Source organism: Delphinus delphis, chromosome 19 (assembly GCF_949987515.2).
Source record: "Delphinus delphis chromosome 19, mDelDel1.2, whole genome shotgun sequence".
NCBI classification, from domain to species: domain Eukaryota; kingdom Metazoa; phylum Chordata; class Mammalia; order Artiodactyla; family Delphinidae; genus Delphinus; species Delphinus delphis.
The window spans coordinates 37,179,708-37,199,829 of record NC_082701.1 but is presented as its reverse complement, the minus strand read 5'-3'; the positions used below and the strand labels follow the sequence as shown (position 1 = coordinate 37,199,829).

The window sequence follows — 20,122 nt, the reverse complement described above, 5'->3', positions numbered from 1 at the left end:
CTAGATATCAATTACAGGAAAATATATGTAAAAAATACAAACACATGGAGGCTAAAGAATACACTACTTAATAAACAAGAGATCAGTGAAGAAATCAAAGAGGAAATCAGAAAATTCCTAGAAACAAATAACAATGAAAACACAATGACCTAAAACCTATGGTATGCAGCAAAAGCAGTTCTAAGAGGGAAGTTTATATCAATACAATCCTTCCTCAAGAAACAAGACACATCTAAAATAAAAAGCCTAAACTTACACCTAAAGCAATTAGAGAATGAAGAACAGAAAAAACCCAAAGTTACCAGAAGGAAAGAAATCATAAAGATCACTGCAGAAATAAATGACAAATAAATAAAGGAAAGAATAGCAAATATCAATAAAACTAAAAACCGTTCTTTGAGAAGATAAACAAAATTGAAAAACCATTAGCCAGACTCATCAAGAAAAAAAGGGAGAAGACTCAAATCAATAGAATTAGAAATGAAAAAGGAGAAGGAACAACTGACACTGCAGAAATATAAAGGATGATGAGAGATTACTACAAGCAACTATATGCCAATAAAATGGAAAACTTGGAAGAAATGGACACAGTCTTAGAAAAGCACAACCATCCAAGACTGAACCAGGAAGAAATAGAAAATATAAACAGACCAATCACAAGCACTGAAATTGAAACTGTAATTGAAAATCTTCCAACAAAAAAAACCCAGGACCAGATGGCTTCACAGGCGAATTCTATCAAACATTTAGAGAAGAGATAACACCTATCCTTCTCAAACTCTTCCAAATATAGCAGAGGGAGGAACACTCCCAAACTCAATCTACGAGGCCACCTCACCCTGATACCAAAACCAAACAAAGATGTAACAAAGAAAGAAAACTACAGGCCAATATCACAGATGCAAAAATCCTCAACAAAATACTAGCAAACAGAATCCAACCTTAAAATGATTATACACAATGATCAAGTGGAATTTATCCCAGGAATCAAAGCATTCTTCAACATATGCAAATCAATCAATGTGATACACCATGTTAACAAATTGAAGGAGAAAAACCATATGATCATCTCAATACGTGCAGAAAAAGCTTTTGACAAAATTCAACACCCATTTACGATAAAAACCCTCAAGACAGTAGGCATGGATGGAAGGTTCCTCAATGTAATAAAGGCCATGTATGACAAACCCACAGCCAACATCGTCCTCAATGGTGAAAAACTGAAACCATTTCCACTAAGATCAGGAAAAAGACAAGGTTGCCCACTCTCACCACTATTATTCAACATAGTTTTGGAAGTTTTAGCCACAGCCATCAGAGAAGAAAAAGAAATAAAAGGAATCCAAATCGGAAAAGAAGAAATAAAGCTGTCACTGTTTGCAGATGACATGATACTATACATAGAGAATCCTAAAGATGCTACCAGAAAACTACTAGAACTAATCAATGAGTTTGGTAAAATATCAGGATACAAAATTAATGCACAGAAATCTCTTGCATTCCTATATGCTAATGATGAAAAATCTGAAAATGAAATTAAGAAAACACTCCTATTTACCATTGCAACAAAAAGAATAAATTATCTAGGAATAAACCTACCTAAGGAGACAAAAGACCTGTATGCAGAAAATTATAAGACACTGATGAACAAAATTAAAGATGATACAAATAGATGGAGAGATATACTGTGTTCTTGGATTGGAAGAATCAACATTGTGAAAATTACTCTACTACCCAAAGAAATCTACAGTTCAATGTAATCTGTATCAAACTACCAATGGCATTTTTCACAGAACTAGAACAAAAAAAACTCACGATTTTTATGGAAACACACAAGACCCTGAGTAGCCAAAGCAATCTTGAGATAGAAAAATGGAGTTCAAGGAATCAGGGTCCCTGATGTCAGACTATACTACAAAGCTACAGTAATCAAGACAGTATGATACTGGAACAAAAACAGAAATGTAGATCAATGGAACAGGATAGAAAACCCAGACATAAACCCAGGCACTTATGGTCACCTTATCTTTGATAAAGGAGGGAAGAATATACAGTGCAGAGAAGACAGCCTCTTCAATAAGTGGTGCTGGGAAAACTGGACATGTACATGTAAAATAATGAAATTACAACACACCCTAACACCATACACAAAACTAAACTCAAAATAGATTAAAGACCTAAATTTAACGCCAGACACTATCAAACCCTTAGAGGAAAACGTAGGCAGAACACTCTATGACATAAATCACAGCAAGATCCTTTCTGACCCACCTCCTAGAGAAATGGAAATAAAAACAAAAATAAACAAATTGCACCAAATGAAACTTAAACGCTTTTGCACAGCAGAGGAAACCATAAACAAGATGAAAAGACAACCCTCTGAATGGGAGAAAATATTTGCAAATGAAGCAATTGACAAAGGATTAATCTCCAAAATTTACAAGCAGCTCATGCAGCTCAATATCAAAAAAACAAACAACTCAATCCAAAAATGGGCAGAAGATCTAAATAGACATTTCTCCAAAGAAGATATATGGATTGCCAACAAACACATGAAAGAATGCTCAACCTCATTAATCATTAGAGAAATGCAAATCAAAACTACAATGAGATATCATCTCACACCGGTCAGAATGGCCATCATCAAAAAATCTACAAACAATAAATGCTGGAGAGGGTGTGGAGAAAAGGGAACACTCTTGTACTGCTGTTGAGAATGTAAATTGATACAGCCACTATGGAGAACCCTATGGATGTTCCTTAAAGAACTAAAAGTAGAACTACCATACGACCCAGTAATCCCACTACTGGGCATATACTCTGAGAAAACCATAATTCAAAAAGAGTCATGTACCAAAATGTTCATTGCAGCTCTATTTACAATAGCCAGGACATGGAAGCAACCTAAGTGTCCAACAACAGATGAAAGGATAAAGAAGATGTGGTACATATATACAATGGAAAATTACTCAGCCATAAAAAGAAACAAAATTGAATTATTTGTAGTGAGGTGGATGGACCTAGAGTCTGTCATACAAAGTGAAATAAGTCAGAAAGAGAAAATAGATACTGTATGCTAACACATATATATGGAATTTAAAAAATGGTCATGTAGAACCTAGGGGCAAGACGGGAATAAAGATGCAGACCTACTAGAGAATGGACTTGAGGATACAGGGAGGGAGAAGTGTAAGCTGGGACAAAGTGAGAGAGTGGCATGGATATATATACACTACCAAACGTAAAATAGATAGCTAGTGGGAAGCAGCCACATAGCACAGGGAGATCAGCTCGGTGCTTTGTGACCACCTAGAGGGGTGAGATAGGGATGGTGGCAGGGAAGAAGATGCCAGAGGGAAGAGATATGGGGACATATGTATATGTATAACTGATTCACTTTGTATAAAGCAGAAACTAACACACCATTGTAAAGCAATTATACTCCAATAAAGATGTTAAAAAAATAATGTATGTCTGAGTTATAGAGCAATTGTAAAGAAACAATTTAACTTATTTTTTCCTTCAAAAGATATATGCACAACAAGGTAGATTTATCCTTGAGTTTGCATGGGGTATCAGATGTGATTCTGGAACAAGTCCCTCAGGTTGTCAAACTTCCTGTTACCAGATTGGGAAAAAAAAAAAAAAAAAAGAGGAGGAGTATCTTTTTTAAAAAACTCAACTTTTTAGAAAGACTCAATTCACAAAATAAACACATTGACTTTTTTTTTTTTTTAATGGAGATAGCACTTGTAGGGTTGATGTTTATTGTGGACAGCTAAGCTTGAGTAAACCTTACCTTCAGAAATTACAAGAGAGTCAATAAGTAGTTATTTGTTTGGTGTATTACAAAGCTTATGTGACATTTCCATTTCATTCTCTCTCAAGGCAGTATGACTGAAATCTCTAAATACTCAGAAATAATTCCCCACAGCTTATACAGAAATGTAACACTACAAATGGAGTATGAGACAGGAAACAGAATTTCAACTGTGTAAAAGAGAGAGATGGCTATCTGACGTGCACAAGGCTACTTGCATTCAGTTGGTTGGGAGAGATGGGGTGGAGGGCACCCACAACTTTTGAGGACTTACTATGTGTTAGATGCTGCGTCAATTTATGGATCAGAAAACTAGGTACAGATAGGCTAAAGACTCTACTCAAGGTTATAGGAGAAGCAAGCGAGGGCACTAGCACTCAAAAGAAAACTTTATGACCCAAAACTCATGGTCTTCCCACTGTCTCAGACAACACCTTCAAAGCTACCATAGAGATGCTGCACTCCATTTCTCACTGACTCTGTAAACTTTAGAAATTTGATAATGGTCCCAATTTATTTTTCTATATAAAGCTGGCAGAGGCTCTGCTCTCTCCTAACAGAGGAGTGCTGGCACTCTTGCCTTTCGGGTACAGTCTTCTCTAGCAGATTGTCTTTTACTGTAATTTGAGTGAATACATTGGGCTGATGGCTGTAACCCTAACATCGATGACAGCAGCAGTGATTGCGGTGTGTGCTAGGCCTTGCACTAGTATCTCCACTTAATCCCTACACTGCCCATGTGAGGAAGGCATTATTATCCGTGTTCTACAGAGGAGGAGATGGAGGCTCAAAGGGGTTACATGACTTTAACTAAAGCTGCAGAGTTAGAAATTGGCAGAGCCAGAGTCCAGCCGTGGCCTGTTTGATTCCAAATTCTACAGCTCTTAAAAGAGAATAGGTCAGAAGTTGGCAGAAAGAGTGTTTGGGAAATCATTTAGATTATAAGTAGCTTTGGGGATTGGGGACAAACTCTTAAAACCCAACTATGATTCCCCACAGATATGCCAGACTGGGTTTAATTTGTTTTGCCAGGCCTGGCCTGAATATCCTTGGGGATTTCTAGGCCGCCAGGTGGCAGGTGAAATCCCAGTCCACAACTTGCTGGTTGTTGAGAAATGGATCATACCTGACTATCCTAGTGTTGGCTTAGCAACTGGGTGACCAAGCTCATAATGTTGGCTTAGTGCCTAACAGAATTAGTGAAGAAGGTCCGACAATCATGTCATATAAATTAGGTGTCCTTTCTTGGCAATAGAGGTTTCCTATCATGTGTCTCTGACCGCTCTGCTGAGGTGTGTAATAGGTCTTCTTTGAATGTAATTAGTGAGCCTAAGAGATTTAAGAACACCACTTAGTCTGGTTTCCTGCAGAGTAGCTCAAGATGCCAAAGGGCTGATTTGTAAATGCTGAATTCAAGAAGCCAGTAGGCTGCTTGCTCATGTAGGCACTCTGGAGGCATCACTGCAAGAATAAACAATGTGGCAGAAACAACTGGAGTCAAATTATTGGCCTCACTACAGTGTGGCATATACATAAATTGGCAAAATTAGGGTAGTGTGGATTTTAGAGTTAAAAGGACTTCAGAGATAATCAAGCCCAACATTTTACTCAATAAACCTGGAAACTGGAACACAGGGAGGTTGAGAGACTTATCTAAGATTGTACAAGTGGCAGACTTGAGACTAGAAATCAACCAATTAACTCTGTCTCTTGCTCAGTACAGCACCTCTCCCCTTTCTCTTATTCTTTTGTTTATCCTTTACATTATTTAACACGGAGGGTACACTAGCATACTGACTCAGTTAGAAATGCTGGAGCACTAAGGCTGTGGATACACAAATACCAGAGCTCATAGAAAAATAGAAAAAAATCAGCCTGACATCTGGACATACCATTTACATGATATCATTCATCTGGATATGGAGCTCCTCTCAGTGCTTGCCCAGATGTTTGTGCCATGTAGATTTTAGAGCACTGAGTAGAAATGGAGAGGATTAGATGCTAAGAGAGGAGATGGAAACAAAGGATGTGGAGCGTTAGGAGCAGGTATTTTTGCAACATAGCTTTGAAAGAAAGAGAAGATAAATATTTGGAGCTCGTGAGTTGGAGCAGTTAGGCAGGAAGTGACTGAGATGTAGTTAAAAAAGAAAATGGAACTGGACCAGAATGATTGGCTTTGAGTTGCCATAGATGAAGTTGCACAGGAGGGTTGAAATACTTTCAAGATCTCACTCACCACTCTTAACCCTGCAGGGAGGATAGATTCTTCCTTAGGAATGCTAAGTTTACTCATCTCTCTAGCCCATCTATCTGAGTCACTACTCTTCCTATGTGAAGAGACTAGGATTTTGGAGTCAGTATTGAAAAACCAGATGAAATGATCAAATGTGCTGCTTGTTATTATACTAATCCTATTATTGTTATTAAGATAAAAAAATGAACCTATGTATGGCAATATTGACTTTTCAAATAACAGATGGTATCTTTCAATTCGAACTCTTCAGGGATGCTAGGCAGCACCACTGCAGCAAAGCATGCATTGAACATGATTGGTGCTGGTGGTAATGACAGGAGGAATTGAGGCCTGTGTGAAAAATGTTGCCTGATCTGCAAAGGTGTAGGCTACATAAAGAGAATGTTCTTTATCCTCCATCTCTCTCAAGGGTACCATGGGCAGGTGGCTGGCATTAGGCTGGGCATGTTCTTGCCTCACATAGTTGTTGGCACTGAAGCCCTTCACCGATACCCCAGCATTGCCCAATATCTGACCAGGGAGGGGACAGCAGAGAGAGGTGTTTGGAATGAGTTTTTCCACTATAGCTCTGGTGTGTAGGTTTCCAGGTGTGAGTCCTATATATTAATTGTTTATTGATCCACTGCTGCTAACCAATGATTTCATTAATTTAATATTATTTTAATAATTTAATCTTATGAATAAAATTTAAATTTAATAATTTGCCTCTGTGTCTTCTTACGTGCTTTATGAACATTTAAAATTCTTACACGAAATCTGCAAGGTAGGTGTGATCTTCCCATTTTCCGGATGAGGTAACTAACACACAGAGGGTTATGCAACTTGCTCAGTGTCACATAGCTAGTGAGTTAAAGAGTTAGAGTTTGGATGCAGACTGTCTGATTTCAAATTTTGTCTCTTTCTGCTTCACTGTGCTTCTCCTAACCCTCAGCAAGCAGGCCTCGTCTGTATCACTGTGGTTCAGTTTTGGTTTCAGGATTAGTTCTCCAATTCCCTTAGCTGGACTAGAACTCTGCTTTAAATCTTAGCCTGCTAGGCCTTTGAGTGCTCCAGAGTTCTTGCCAAGCCTCTCATTGTTGGTTGTCTGTATCCAACTTTTTGGACTCTCTAATGAGTGACCAATTGGACAGAGTAATCAAAATCAAGGTGGTATTAGCTGATTGACCAGCATTACTGCCCCCACGGAAATATCTGCTTCTCTGCTCCTTTTATGGGCTGGGAAAACACCTTAATTACCTGTACCAGCTCAAATCAAGCATAGGCTGAGTACACTCCTATAAATTTAAATATATTTTTGGGGGGGGGGGGTGGGAAATAATATAGGCATGTTTGAATTTACCTTTCTTGTTTCCTGCTGTATCCCCAGTACCTGAACAATGCTTGGTTTCTATTTATTGCAAAGAAGTGTACAAGATGAAATTCTGAGCACCATATCTGGATGCAGCCCCAGCTCCACCCACAGACTGACCAGATAGGTCTGAGGTGGGACTCAGGAAATTGCCATCTTCTTTAACCAAGTCTGACATATTCTTTATCCTTTCCCCATCCTCCATGCTGTAAGGACTTGCTTCAATAATTATAAAGACGATAGCATAAAAGCTCTTTCTAAACATATATTGACTCATATTCAGGCCACCTTTTATCGTTAAACTGTGAAAATTCAAGGTTAGTCCACTTTAATTAACATATTAAAACTTGTCTTAGAAAAGTTATTTCTAGCTTAATGTCATTTAATTCAATCCCTGATTCACAAGGCTTTAAGCAAATAATTCTCCATCTCCAGTTATCTGGTCTCCAAAGGGGAAAATGCCTCCTAAGGGGAGCTTGGTGGGACACAATGGCACATAGGCACTAGCAGAGCACGCAGAGCACCTTCTTAACATTCCCCCATGTGGGTGTCCCGGGTCCCACTGGTCAGGTTAGAATCCTTGATGCCAGTTTTTCAAAGAAATTAGAAATAGCAAATGTTTGGAGGATAATTAGAGAATAAGTCCCACTGCTCATTCCTCACATCACTGTACGCAAGTTAATTAACATTTATCTCTCACCGTGTTCTTGTCCCTATGGACTCTTGTTTATCACAAGCTGCTGCCCTCTAGGCTATACTCAAATGCTCACAGTGGTCAGCAGGCAACATAAATGAGATAGGTGAGGCGTGAGACAACAGGGAGTGATGGAAGCAGTGGGGGCGCTGGGGAGCAATGTGTCCTGGTATCTCTGGCAGAGTGTACAAGAAACTGGGGTGATGCTTACTTCTTGGGGAGAAACCAAGAGGAATCAGGAAAAGGAGGGGCAGGGGGTACAAGACTCATTTTTCATCTTGTGCCCTTTGGTATTGTTTGAATTTTAAAAGTAAACAAAATAATTTTTTAAAGTGAAATAAGATACTCTGTGGACAGTCACATCTGATGCTAAATCTTGGCTGTGGTACAATGGTTATGATGCGGGCTCAAGACCTAGTCTAGAGCAGCTGCCCATAGAAATAGAAAGCAAAGCTACATTTGCAATTTTAAACTTTATAATAGTTACATGTAAAAACGTAAGACAGTAAAATTAACTTTAACAACATATTTCATTTAACCCAATGTATCCAAAAGGTTACTTCAACATGCAACCTATACAAAAAGTATTAATGAGATGTTTTACATTACTTTTTCGTAATAAGTCTTTGAAATTCAGTATGTATTTTGCACTCAAAGCACATACCAATTCAGACTCACCACATTTCAACTACTCAATAGCCACATATGGTTAGCAGCTACCACATTGGACAGTGTAGCCTAATCAGTCTTCTTTCCCAATCTGTTCTCTCTCATACTCCTGTATTAGGGACTGAGACAACTGGGCAGCTGCTGGAGATGCTAGACTCTGAGGAGCACTAAACACCCCAGGAATAAATTAGGAGTATAGTATCAGTAACTTGTATCTCTTTCCCATCCATGCACACAGTTCCCTACCTGTTCAGGATTTTCTTTTCTCTTTTCCTCTCCTCTCCTCTTCTTTTTTTTTTTTTTTTTTTTTTTTTTTTGTGATTCATATAGTAAACTTTATGGGGCAACCATGCATGAGAGCCTACAAATGACAGTTGCCTAGGTTGGTGTTTAGAATCTACTGACCTTGAAACCCAGTAATGCATGGCCTAGTGCTATTTACTAAGAAGGTATAATGTCCTATTATCTAAATTATAAATCTTTTAATATTCTTCCTAAGAAGTTGGTTGAATCTGAAAACCATGAAATAAGCTGAGAAGATAAATTACATAAAAGTGGGAATGCTTTTGCTCACAGGTGTATTTGTTGAGAAATCATGGAAGAGTTCCCAAGTGCTGCCATCCCACTGCTTCTTCTCCTCCCAGGATTAGAGAGCCTCTGTTCCCAACATGAAGGTCATTTATTCTATATTTATCAAAGCTTTTCGTCTTGTCATTTAACAACTGTGCATTTGAGATTTCATATCAATGCCCAGTTTTCATGTGCTTTGCATTTTTCAGTGGCTCTGCAAGTATAATGAGCATTTCCTGTGCCATGGAAGGAAAACTTAGGGTCTTTGGCTGATGAGTAAATATAATTCACAACGAAATTCAAAGAGGACTCCACCCCGGATGCACTTATTTTATTGGTTTCATCACTGCTGCCATTGACTACTGTAGCCCCTAACAAGTGAAGGGTGACTGTGAAAAGACACCAGTTTCTAGAAACAACATGTGTCCTTTCTAGAAGCATGTAGCCAAGGAAATTACACTTTCTGACTAGAGGTCACATCTAGATCTACTATGACGACGACATCAGCATCACTACCGTCTGTCGAGTCTGTGTGTCTGCCGCTGTGCTTGTTTGCATTAGCAACTTGATCCTGGCTGCTGCCCCAGGAGGCAGATATTTTTATTATCACAATTTTGATGAAGAAACTGAAACTCAGCGAGGGCAAATAGGTTACAGAGCTGTGAGTGTCAGAGGTGGTAAATGTGAAAGAGCCCATGTGGACTGCATACTGAGCTGTTACATTGGCTTTGAGGAGGGACAGATGACTTTTGTTCAGGAGTGCCAGAGACGTTTCCTAGAGGAGCTGGCATCTGAAATGGGCCTTGGAGATGAGTAGGATGTGGATGTCGAGAGATACTTAGGATAGCGAAGAGCTGAGGATGGGAAATATAAGAGGTGAAAAGGGGAATGGAAAAAGTGACTAGTCAGTGTTCCTGGAGTGATTGAGACAGGAGCGAGGGTGGGGGTGACACAGAGTATCTGTGACCAAGGTGTGACAGACTCCCTGCTAGTGCTTTACACAGATCATCTCCTTTACTTGTTAGCAAAATCTGTGAGGTTCTCTGTGCTACAGATAAGGAAAACCGGGCTCTGAGAGGTTCAGGGATTTGTCAAGGTTGCACAGCCAGCAAGCAAAGGAGGGAGGACTTGAATGCATGTCTGTCCCACTTTTTTCACTATAATGCGAAATTATGTTAGAAAAGCACACTTTTCTTAAAAAAATAATTTCCTGCTGGCATGCTCTGTCCTACTATGCTGATTCTGTTGATTTGCAACATTTCTGTATCACAGAGAGCTTGGCTCTCACTCTCCTCTGTAATGCCTATCACCTCTACCACCACCATCACCACCCCTGTCAACCCTCTTCTCCCTCTTCCCCAGTCTTTGACTAGTAGGAATAAAATCTAAAATCCAACAACCAATAAAAGCCCAAAAGAAATGGTTAAGTAGCTGACAGCACCAGCTCGAATCTCACTTTAGGGATGAGAAGATAAATACTGCAATAACCAATATCTCAGAAATACATGGCTCAGTTTTATGCAACTGTTATTCTATTTCATGGCTCCGAAGTGACAGTTACATGAGCCAATTTGGGTCCTTACTATAGTCAAATGCCTACGAAGGAAGGCAGTGTGGTGTGTGTGCCGTGGGGGTGGAGATTCTTTGTTGCGGATCCTAAAATCAGCTCTCTGGGTATTCAGGATGGGGGAAGCAAATGGTATTTTTCAATTTCATCCATGACAAAAATAGTGAATGGCTCAAAAGTGATTTGTACAGTTGATATCAGGAAAGCGTATTCAGGAAAGCATATTCGCCAGATGAATTAGAGCAAATTAAATGCTGTGCAATGCTGTGCTCCTGTTTCCTATAGGCAGAAGACCATCTCAAACCCAGACGGCCAAAAAGAAATATCATCCAGTTCTTTCCCACATGCCCTCCCTGTGCTGCTTCCATCATCCTACTCCGTTGAAAACCCGTGCATATGTCTATGTAATGAAGTGATCTCAGAGTACCTTTCTGTTATACAACTCCCTATCTCTTTTATAGTCAAAGAACCTGAAATACTCATAGTAAAACCTGTTTTTACTAGTTTCTTCCAATTGTTACCACACACACCCCTCCCCCCTCGCCCACACTCCACAGAGGAACTCTCCTCGTTTTTGTATCTGACATACAATCATTCAACAATTAAAAAAAAAAAAAATCCCACCTCCCCAAAGCCTCTATAATCTGTCCCCTTCTCTCTGTCTGCACACTACCTCTTGTTCTGTCCCTTTACTTTATGCTGTCCTTTCCACTCCCAGCCACTGCCTAATTTAAGCTCTTATTTTACTGTGTTTCGTCAAATCTCAGATGTCATAGATTTGTAAAATGCACCATGATTCTATGTCCCATCATGTTTATAAAATGATAAACACCATCATTATAGAAGGCATTCCAAAGAGATGTTAAAACATGAAAAGAAAATGTGCATCTTTAAAATTGTTGATACATTCTCAACTAAACTCTTACAATTGTCTCCTACTTGCTCATACAACTTTGTAGTGGCACAGCAACCCCTACACAGTCAGGCCCTGAGCTATGTCTCCTTTTCTTCTGTTTAGAAAGACACTTCTCATCCTTCCAGATGACTTCCTCAAAATCTTTTGAGACTTTACGTGCATGGTGATGATGCTGTCACCTATGCATTTTCCCCTCCAATGACTATGAGGAATTTTAGGACAGGCTGCATATCTTATTCACCTCAATATCCCTCATCTTTGGCACAGGGCAGGTCCTGGGTTAGATACTGCTGAATGCAGATAAGGACTGCATGATGCTCATAGCTTCTGGGAACAGTCACTAGAGGGCAGTGTGGAACCATTACGAACCTCTGTTCTTCAGAAATCTACGTTGCAGAGGTTGAAGTAAGCAGGCCTCTTGTGGGCAAACTGGCTGAGAGCCTAGCAGGCTGTACAGTTCCAAGGGTGCCGCACCATTCTGCAGAATCTACTTTGAGGATGCTTCTTCCATCTCCATATCCCTTGTCAGCCTGCCCACTAGGTGTTTTCGGGAGGCTGCCTCAGCACTTTGCTTTAATAAGAGCCAAACACTCTTCCCAGCTTTCCATCCAGGGCAGATGGGGGAGGCCATGAAGAGGGAAAGAAATGAATGCCTCCTTAACATCTCCATTCTCATTTCTAATAAAGATAGGCTTGCCGTGAAGGGCCTGCAGTATAATTGCTCCACTTTGAAGAACAACAGGTAGCAGCATCAATATTTGATTTTTAAAAGGCTGTGTGAACAGTTTTAAATATTAAAGATAAAGGCAAAGACTCAAATTGCCTTTTCATCTCAGCAGTTGATGGATTTTAAACGAAAAATGGTGCTAATGAGCAGAATAAGACTGTGCCCATCAAATGGTTTTGGGTTGCAATAAAGCAAAATCATTTTGAGATGGGAGGGGGGAGCAAGGGGTGGGAAGCAATATCTGCACCAGTAAAGTTTTCTGTTCATTATCTCTGTAATGAGAGATATATAATGCAACTCTGCCAGAGTAACTTTCTTCCAGTTCATCGTGGGCTGTTTAGCTTCCTCAATGAGTGGTCTGGGACAGGATCTGATGAAACCTCATAAATTAAGTACCCAACTTCCTGGCTAATTAGCCCATATGTCAATTTCCAGTGATCAAAATGATGCAATTCAATAAAGCACAGTTCATTTTGTAAGGAAATATACTTTTAATAGGGAGAACTGCAGGGTCATGGTACTCCTGAGATAATTATGGGCCAGAGGAATTAGAGGCCTGGAGCTGTACTTACTGTCTGGAGATACCCCATGGGGTTTGTGTGGCAGACAGTGTCTTTCACGGACAATAAATTCCTTCATTACATTTCCATTACTGCATTAATGCAGCAATCTCTGATTTACTTTTAACAAGAAGGCTGGTTATTCCAAAAACTTGGCATTTAATACTAATGAGTGCTTGCAATTCAGGCAGCTGTGTGTGTGTGTGTGTGTGTGTGTGTGTGTGTGTGTGCGCATGTGTGTGTGATGTGTATGTGTGTGTGTTTGTGTATGTTTTGGGCTCAGGCAATCCAGCAGGAAAGTCAGGAACCTGGGAGGGCTCTGGGAAAGGCTTTGGGGGGCTGAGGTGACTCAGGCCAGGCAGACAAATGGTTACCTGGGAAAGTCAGGAGTATATAGTCTGAGAGCCCTGAGATCACACCTGAAAGAAGAAGCTGAGGTTAATACTAGGTAGGTAGTACCAAGTGTGAAATCCAGACTGAAAAGGCAGGGGATCCTTTAGGTAAGGTAAACAGGATTCTGTCAAAAAACAGGAGTGCTGGGCAGCAAAAGGATACAGGACCAAGGCTTGGAAGCAAAAAATGGTGCTGGGAACTCATGCTGATTTGGGGTTGTCCATGTAGTGTAGGAAGAACTAGGCACTTTGTGATGATGGGGCTAAGGGCAACCCAGCCCAATGGGTGTATCTTTAAGAGGCTCTACCTTGAATAGATCCTTTAAGAGCGAGGACTCCATAGTCAGGCTTGCTTGATTCTATAATCTGCATCCAAGAGCAAAAAGGTACCTATTTGTTTTAAATATAGAAATAGATGGAATTAATTTCACAAGTCTCTATGCAGGACTGGATGACCCTCTGACATGCTACCCAACCATGCTGGGAAGCCCTGCTTTGAATGGAAAAACCAGGCAGGAAAGATCAGTTCCACTAGTATTCTTCAGCTTGACTGCAGTGGAGTGGTTGGGTGACATACAGGAGAGGGAACAGCTCTTAGAGTCAAGTTCAAGTTCTGACTCCTCTGCTCTTAGCTGGGTGGTGTTGGGCAGGTTGCTCAGCTTCTCTCAGCTGTACTTTCCTTAATTGACATTTAATTTGCTTGGAAATCTATTTCAGAGGAGATGGGATGATAAATAAATGTCAGTTTGCTTATTTTCTACTTATTTCTCCAAAAACAGAGATAAGAAAAAAATAAGTTACAAATGGAATCAGGATTCTTTCCCTTGAAGCAATTCTTATCTATAGAGGAACTTCCTAGAAAAGTAAGGTTGCTGTTAATTCAAATAACTTGGAAATAAATTGGTGAAAAAAGGATTTTTCCATGAGTCAGAGGACTGAAATACGAATACATTAATTGGGGTGTTTACTTAAGGTGAGAAATGGATTGTGCCAAATTCAACCTTATGCAGATTCTTGCCAGAGTTCCCTGATGGGCAACATTGGCAATGCCTGTCAACTTTTCCTGTCCTTGAAATGAGGCTTTCCTGGTTGTCCAGAAGTTGCGGGAGGTGCCTTTGACAAAGATTTCCCACTATTAAAAAAAAATCTCTTCTTTGGCTTTTGACACTTACCTTGTCTTGGTCTTTGACTAAATTCAACTGATGTGCACTGAATATTTACTATCTACAAGTTCATTTTGTATGTTTTGTCATTTAATCGTTATAATAATTACATGAAGAGGGTTTAATTATGACTGTTTTTAGAGATGAGAAAACTGAGGCTCAGGCTGATTAAGAACTTAACCACAGGGACAGCTAATAACAGGAGAGGGGAGCTCCATATTCATGCCTTTGGATGAATTCCATGTCTCACATTCTTTTTCGTATTTCATGTCTCTTCCTCAGTGATTTGTCACAACTAAGAAATTAACATTGGTACATCACTACTAACTAAACTATAGACATTATTTGGATTCCATCAGATTTTCCACTTGTGTCATTTTTCTGTTCCAGGATCCAATCCAGGATACCACACTGCATTTAGTTATTGGCAGTTTTCACCTATTTGTTTCAATTTCATTTGGATGAAGGTTGGCATAGGGATAAAGTTTAAAGGCTAATATTTTGTATGCTGTACCCAATTGTAAAGATATGCTAGTTTTTTGTTTGTTTGTTTTTGATTTTGCTTTTGGTAAAAGCAGTTCTTAAAACTTGTTGCAAATGACACTTTCATTTTGATTTGGAATCTTGGCTCACTTGTACCATGGCTATGAGGTTTTGGGATTGAGATTCAGCTTTCAAAAGCAACTCTCCATCATTGTCTTCTTTCAAGGACAGGAAATTTCAAATCAACTTTGGGCTTTAGTATTCACTGCACCAAACATTCCTGAAGTTTCCATGATTGCCAATAAATAAGACATTCTATCATCTTTAAAGCATCAAATCTTCTGATGAATTGAATTTCATAAAATATTGCTCTATTGATCTTAGTGCTTAGCTTTCTATTGAAAATTGCTGGCCGGGACTTTTCTGTAAGGAGGATGTTGTGTACTTACACGGGTAGGGACATTTATGAGGTCAGGGTCCCTGATTCTAAATTTCACTTTCTGGCACTATATCAAATCCAAACTGATCATAGTGACCTTCTCTTCATTGCTGCTGCCTTAACTTTAGAGTAAAATTTCATTAATACTTAAAAGAATGTGGAAAGGATCCCTATGGATACATTGTAGCTATTACATGGCACACAGTGGGTGTGTAACCTGTGCTTCTTTTTGTCTTAGAGCAAAATAAAATCAAACTTGTCTCAGAACTCAAATTTGAGAGTTCATCACATTTACAGAAAGGAAAGGGCCATTGAGGAAAACTGATGACAGGGCAAGACTGAACAGGAAAAAGTCAAAGCCCAGTGTTTCTCCCCATACCAGTTTTCCCATGGCTGCTCTCTAAATAGTCTGCAGTTATGTGCAGGTTCTTTTAAAATATATTTAAAAAACAAATAAGATGTTCATATTTTTGTGATAACATGTCTTGAATGCCATCTGTTCTTGCCACTTGTTAAGGCGACTCAATGAGAAAATAATATTTGGATGACTAATATTTAGCTTGTTCATAGTCTTTTTAAATGTGTGGATGGCTTTCTTTGAGATAATATCCCAGGCTCCATGGCAGGCTAGTGGGATGAGAGAGCTGAAGGCAGAGCTTTGCCACCATTAGTCAAATTGCATCCTTCATCCAACATTTCTTAAGGAACTATAATATGTGAAGCAGTGTGCTAGCACTGGAAATGTGAAGTTGAAAGTGAGTCTCTGTAGGCTGGTGAGGACTGAGCAGCAAATCTATAATTACTGTACGTACAAGTTGTTAAGTTCCATGACAGAGGTTTGCAAAGGATGAAATCCATCTAATATACCTAACCTACTAAAGTTGAAATCCATCTAATATACCTACTATAACTAACGTACAAGTTGTTAAGTTCCATGATAGAGGTTTGCAAAGGATGAAATCCATCTAATATACCTAACCTACTAAATATCATAGCTTAGTCCAGCCTACCTTAAACATGCTCTGAACACTTAAATTAGCCTACATTTGGGCAAAATCAGCTAAGAAAAAAGCCTGTTTTATAATAAAGTGTTGAATATCTCATGTAATTTATTGAATACTGTACTGAAAGTGAGAAACAGAATGGTTGTCTGGGTACACAATGGTTGTCAGCGGATAGGGTGTTTGTCCTGGTGACCTCGTGGCTGGCCGGGAGCTGTGGCTGCTGCCCTGCCCATCATCACGAGAGGGTGTCGTCCCTCATATCACTAGCCTGGAAAAAAGCAAAACTCAAAGTATGGTTTCTTCTGAATGCACATCTCTCTTGCACCATCATAAAGTTGAAAAATCATAAGTTGAGCCATCGTAAGTCGGGGACCTTCTGTATATGAAAGAGTGCCTGTAACCCAGTCTGTGTGTATGTGTCCAAAGGTTTCCCTGAAGGAGATAAAGTCTGATCTGGATATAGCAGAATTGGTGGATAACAGCTACATGTGAAAGAGGGATGGGTGCAGGCTCAAATGAATCCTGAGTCATCAAGGATGCACATTTAATCTTTCATCTGTTTTAATTACACCAGAGAGCAAGAGTATTTGACTTACAGCTAATAAGTTAAACTCCATTTCCTGGGCACTTACTAGTGCATCCTAAGATAGTTGACCAAAAAGAATTGATTGCTCCTCCCCAGACCAGGCAAAGTGGAGATACAGGAGAAGACAACATGGTCCAGTTGTGGCAGCCACAATTTCCCCTCAGGCAACAATCAAGTAGTAATGTGAAGCAATAAGTTAAACATGAGGGTCCATTTGTGCTTAAGTAGCAGATTTATTCTATGTTAGTTTGATGTCATGAGTTGATACATTGCTATATTTTCAAGGTCAATTACTGAAGGATCTTGTACAGGAGGGCTAGACAGGGGATCTTGGAGACTTCCTCCCAAATCTAAAGCTCTATTGCTACTGTTCTCTTAAAGGATTGAGGTTTGGGAGGACCTGTTTATTTTTAATGCATAGTAAAGTGCAGTAGCTGCACATTGTAAAACTGCATTTTTCTCCCCATAAATAAAAAGCTCTGAAGGCATTACTTCCATGTTTTTTCAATCATAGTTACCTGTGGTGAGCAGCCAGTTATCAAGTGTGGCTATAACATCCTAAGTTCTTTCCTATACTATGGAGGGACAAAGAATGCTAAAACAACAAAACAGATAAGATACAAAGCCCCCCAAGAGCTTCGAGGGTCATAAAATCTATGAACATTAATACTAATACTTATGCTAATCTAATGCAAATACTAATAAAAGTGTTAATACTAATACTTGCTAAACTGTATTGAATGCTTCCTGTGTGCCAGGCTTTGCACTGAATACAATATCCTGCTGACTCATCACAGCAATCCTATGAGCTTGTACTAATGTTATCATTACTTTATAGATATGAAAACTGAGGCTTGGAGAGGATCATTGACCTCTCCAAGATCACACAGCTAGAAGGTAACAAAACTAAGTCATCAACCCAGCCTTGTCCAGATGCAAAGCCTTTCCCCTATCATATCACTTCCCAGAAGTAAGAGAAGGGCGCTTCCCCAGGCCTTACTGGCAGTGCCTATTCTCTATAATGGCTACAGTGAATTTGGGGACGCTCTGACTTTTCATGAAACTCAATAGTCATACCCTTGGAATTCTTTGAAGTTCCAACTTTTCCGCTTTTGTCATGGGCAGCTGTCTCACCATGTCTCAGCCCTGTCACTTACTCTTCCTACATTCAAGATAGTGAGAATCAGCTGGCTCTGGCCCTTTGCTGGTTCATTCAGTTAGCCCTGACTGAGCATGCACTGTGTCCAATGTTTTCCTATGTCCTGGGGTGGTGGAGGGAGAAACAGGGGAGGAAACCAGTAAAGTGAGACTTGACCAATAACGGCTGGCTAACATCACTATGGCTCCTTATCATTTACAGAGCACCCTAGGGTTCCCAGACAGAAAGCTCCGAAGTGGGAGAAGGCAGCCCATCTCACAAATGAGGACCAAGCCTCTCACAGAGTTTAAGCAGCTCATCTATGGTCACACTGCTTGCAGAATCAGGGTTTGGTACCATTTCATGTGATGCAACACAGAGTGCTCTGCATTGCTGCTACAGTTCTATCACTCTTACTTTTTTTCCTCTTTTTCATTCTCGTACACTACTTAACTACTGTGCCTCACTTTGTTCTCCTGTAAAATGGGGAGAAGAGCAGTAGCTGTTGGTTTGTCATGAAGATTAAGTAAGGTAATACATGTAAAAATACTTAGAAGAGTGCCTGATATAGTAATTACTTAATAATCATTAGGTACAAGTATTAGTTACTGCTAATGGTTAGTTACCAGTATTACTCTTACTTCTACTACTATGATTCCCACATGACAAATAGAAAACAATTATAAATAAATCTGCAAATGAGCATAAGCACTTGCTTATTAAATGAAAATGTTAAGTGGTATGGGGTAAAAAAGTGATATAAAGTAAGGTTTCCCAAACTTTATTGTTTTTGATACACAGCTCTAACAGTTTATGTTTCAGTAATTAAAGCCACAAGGGGAACTAAAATATGGACTAAGCCTTTGAGAAATTCACAAATGGGAAAGATGGAGAGGCAGATACATACATAGGTAAGCAGGTTAGAATGAAGCAAGGGCTACAATTGTCATGGGACCAGGGAGGAGGAGGTGAGGGGAAAAGAGACAAGAGAAGTAATTTCTTCTTACTGAACCTGCTAACACAATCATGCAATTTAGTTCTAATAATTGTCATGTGAGATAAACGTTATTATCCCTATTTTACGAATGAGGACACTGGGACTCAAAGAAGTTAAACAACTTGGCACAGAATGGAACGGAATTTTAACACAGAGGTTTTACTCCAAAGCGCATGCTTTTTCTATCTCCCCAACAATAGCATCATAATCTGGGTAGCATCATGGGAGAGCAGCTTGTGATTTCTCCCCTCTCTGAACTCTTAGAGCATGTAGCACACACACACTTGTACACACCACACTCACACACAGCATCATTGTGTTATCGGTACACCCGAGTGATCTCTGCAATCAGGCTGTAAGTTCCTTGAAGGCAGGGTCAGTGCTGTAGTTGCACAGTGCTTAACATATGGCCTTGTACATAGTAAGTACCCGCTGAAAAACCTGGGGGAAGGGAGAGATTCCACGATGTGCAAGACAGGGGAGGCGGCAGTAAAGCCAGAACACCTGAGAAAGTTCTCAGCATGTAGAGCCTCTGGAAGCCACGTTTAAGCTTCAAGTTGCCACCCTTGAGCATAGGTGATTTGATTAAATCTGGATCTCTTACTGAAGCTGGACTTTTGGATTCTTTTCTCAATAATTTGGGACAAGGACTAGGAGATTTAGTCAGGGCTGGTCTCTTAGATAAAGGGGATGTAAACTCAGGAACTGTAGGCTAGTCATTTTCTGCGTGAGAAGCAGAGAGAAGGATGAAGCAGACATTTAGAGAGATGACATCCTCATGGCCTGCTGGAGAAG

At 39.7% G+C, this 20,122-nt stretch overlaps 1 protein-coding gene across 5 annotated transcripts in view; it reads right to left on the bottom strand.

Moving 5' to 3' along the window:
* Positions 1 to 20,122, bottom strand: part of CA10 (carbonic anhydrase 10) — a 619,793-nt gene that overhangs the window by 122,946 nt on the left and 476,725 nt on the right. The gene's annotated exons all lie outside the window — the stretch shown is intronic.